Here is a 3,685-nt window from a genome sequence, read left to right as displayed (position 1 = left end):
AGGGGGCCAGTCCAGGGCTCTCACCAGAGCCTCCCCAGCTGAAGGTGGCCATGAGGTGGCCCGGCAGGACTGCAGTCGCCCATGCAGGGGGGGTCCTTCCCTCCCAGCAGGACCTGCGAGCAGCAGCTCCACTCAGAAGCTGGGGGTGCCGCCTTCTCCCCCTCCCCCAGGCGCACGGGTGCCCCCTGAAGCAAGGCGGGGAGCCACAGCCACGCTGATGTCATGGAGCCCTCACAGCCATCACCCCGGTGATGCCACAGCCTTGAGGTGGGTATTGATGGCCTTTCCCAGATGAGGCTCTTAGATATTTGGACCCAAAGCGCCGGCCCCAGAAGCGGTCTCCTGACCGACAGAGGGAGCGCGTTCTCGGCAGCCACCCCGGCCTCTGGAACACGCCTCGTGGCGAGTGGTCCTTGGATGGGAACCTCGCTGGCCGCGCTCCAGGTGGGCGCGCTCCTCCCGCACACTCCCGCCTGGCCTCGTGTCTTGGCTCCCAACCTGGAATTTCAGCGCCGATGGACACCGGTTTCAACTGCGAATACGTACCATGCCTATCAAGAAGCAAACGTTCGTGGTAGAAAGCTTTTTCAAAAATGGAAATGCTCACGGACAGGCTTCCTCGCCACCTCTAACCCGCCCTCTGGGCCTGAGGCCTCCCGCGCTTCGCGCTTTTAATTCTCTGCGCATTTAGACACAGTTTGAATTGTTACATGTATCATTGTACATCCTGTTTTCCCGCATTGTTATTTCACAAACTATCTCCTCGTTTCTCTTAGACATTTTTGTCATGTTTATTATTTACATGTGATCACTGTGTATCTTTATAGCGTACCTGTCCTCCCCCGCGTGAATACAGTGCGTGTCAGTTAAGACAAAGGCAGGAACATGTGCAGTGTCGTCAGCTAAGTGTACTGTCCACCCCGCTTCCCTCCATTAGCACGCCTAGCGTCTGCAGTCACCCTCCTGCTACTGTACCTTCCCATCTTCCCATCTCTGCACAGCGGGCGACGCTGGGGCGATGCCGAGTGGGGACATTGGAAGCCTGTCTCTCATAGTCTGCTTCACTTAGCATCGAATCTTCCAAATTCATCTACTTTGTGTCAAATGTCAGGGTCTCAGTGTTTTTATGGCTATGGCGTATTCCAGAGAGTCTATGTGCCACATCTTTTCAATCCACTTGTTACTTTTGGACATTTGGGGTGATTCCACGTCCCAGCAATCGTAAATAATGTTTCAGTGAACATGGATGTGCAAGCTTTTTTTCCGATCGATGCTTTTTCTATCCTTTCAGTAAGTATGTAAGAGAGGAATTACTGGGCGGTATGGTAGCTCTACTTGCAGGTTTCTGAATCTCCGTGCGGCTCCCCACAGTGGCTCTGGTTGATATTCCCACCAGCAGCGTAAGAGAGCTCTCTTCTCACCACAGCCTCGCTGGTACTTATCTGTTTAATTTTTTAATTAATTTATTTATATTTTTAATTTTAGCCATCCTGACTGGGGTTAACTGGTATCTCCTTGCGGTTTTGATCCACATTTCCGTTTTGATAAGAGGTGTTGAGCAGGTTTTTACATGCTTTCTGGTTATTTGTTTGTCTTCCTTGGAGAGTTGTCTATTTAGCTCATTTGCCCAGTTTTAACTGGACTGATTATTTTCCACGGGTCAGCTGCTTGAGCTCCCTGTATACTCTGGTTGTGAGTCCCTTACCTGAGCATCGTTTGCAGATATACTCTCCCACTCTGAGGGCTGTCTCCCCCGTCTAATGATGGTCCCTTTGCTGTGCAGAAGCTTTGTAGCCTGATGTAGTCCCACTTGTCTATCTTTAGGACTATTGCCTGTGCTTTCTGGGTCTTCTTTAAGAAGTCTTTGCCTACTCCAAGATCTCCAGGACTTTCCCCTGTATTTTCTACCAGTAGTTTTATAGTTTGAAGTTTTACGTTTAAATATTTGATCCATTTTGAGTTGATTTTTGGTAATGATGCAAGACAAGGGTCCAGTTTCATTCTTCGGCAGGTGGATGGATATCCAGTTTTTCCAGCACCATTTGCTTAAGAGATTTTCTTTTTCCCCTGGATTGTCTTGTACCCTTTGTCAAGGGTCAGTTTGCTGTGTGTTTAGGGCTTACTTTTGGGTTCTCAATTCTGTTGCATTGGTCTACCTGCCTGTTCTTGTGCCAATGCCATGCTGTTTTGGTGATCACAGCTCTGTAACATGTTCTGAGGTCGGGAAGGGGCTGCCTCCTACTTTATCCCCCTCCTACAGTATTGCTTTGGCAATATGAACTTTGATGATTCCAGACACAACTTATTACTGTTTTCTCTATTTCTGTGAGAAGTATCTCTGGTAGTTTGAAGGGAATTGCATTGAATTTATAGATTAATTTGGGTGGGATTAACGCTTTGATTATATTAATTCTTCCAATGAAGGAACATGGGATGCTTTTTCCACTTTTTTGTATCATTTTAAAATTCTTTTTCAAGTGTTTCATAGTTTTTCTTGTAGAGCTCTTTGCCTTTTTCGGTTGTTTATTCCTCGATATTTTACTGTCTTGCTGTTGGAAATGGGACTGCTTTCTTCAAGTCTATCTCAGCTGGTTCACTGTTAGTGTATTAAACTGTGATAGACTTCTGTATGTTGGCACTGTAGCCTTCCACTTTCCTCTATTCATTCGTCACTTACAGGTTTCTGGTGGATTCTTTTGGGGTTATTATAGGCATAGAACCATTTCATCTAGAAACAGAGGTAGTTTCATGTCTTCTTTTCCTATCTGGAAGCCTTTTATTTGACTCTCTGTCTAATTGCATTGGCTAGGGCTTCAGGCCCCACGCTGAGAGGAGTGGGGAAGGTGGGTAGCTTTGTCTTCTTCCAATTTCGAGTGGAAGAGCCTTCAGCTCTCCCTACTCGGTATGATGTTAGCTATGGGTTTGCCACAGATGGCTTCTCTTGTGTTGAGGAATGCCCGTTCTGTGCTGACTTTGCCGAGCGTCTTAGTTATGAAGGTATGTTGTATTGCATCAAATGCTTTCTCTGATCGATGGGCGTGATCAGCTGCTCACCTTCTGTTAATGTGCCGCATTACACTGCTTGTTCTGTGTGTGTCGAACCATTCTTGCATTCCTGGAATAAAGCCTGCCTGGTCATGACGTCTAATCTTCTTAATGGCTTGTTGGATATGATTTGCTAGTACCTTGCTGAGAAAGACTGCATCTGTATTAATCACGGATATTGGCCTCTAGCTTCATTTCTTTCTTTCTTTACTGTCCTTGTCTGTTTCTGGAATCAGGATGACAGAGGCTTCATAGAATAAATTTGGGAGGAGTCTTCCTTTGGGTATTTTTAGAAGTGGTTTGAGGAGAATTGGGGTTAGTTCTTCTTTAAAAGTTTGTCAAAGCCATCAAGACCTGGGTGTTTTATTTTTTTAAACTATTTACTACCGATTAGATCTCACTGCTTGTTATGGATCTATTCAGGCCATTTCTTCCTTGTTCAATCTTGATAAATTATACATGTCTAGAAATTTGTCCATCTCATCTAAGTTTTCTTTCTTTTCAAAATGTTTAATTAAAAAAAAATCTTTAAACAGGGTTTTGCTGTGTCACCATCAGAGCGTCACCCTCCCGGCCACAGAAGAGCTGGCCACAGAAGAGCTGGGCACACAGGAGAGGTGGCCACAGGAGAGCTGGCCAC

This window comes from Tupaia chinensis, unplaced genomic scaffold (assembly GCF_000334495.1).
Source record: "Tupaia chinensis unplaced genomic scaffold, TupChi_1.0 Scaffold000355_1, whole genome shotgun sequence".
Lineage (NCBI taxonomy): Eukaryota > Metazoa > Chordata > Mammalia > Scandentia > Tupaiidae > Tupaia > Tupaia belangeri.
The sequence above is the reverse complement of the archived record's forward strand: the minus strand, read 5'-3'. Positions refer to the sequence as shown.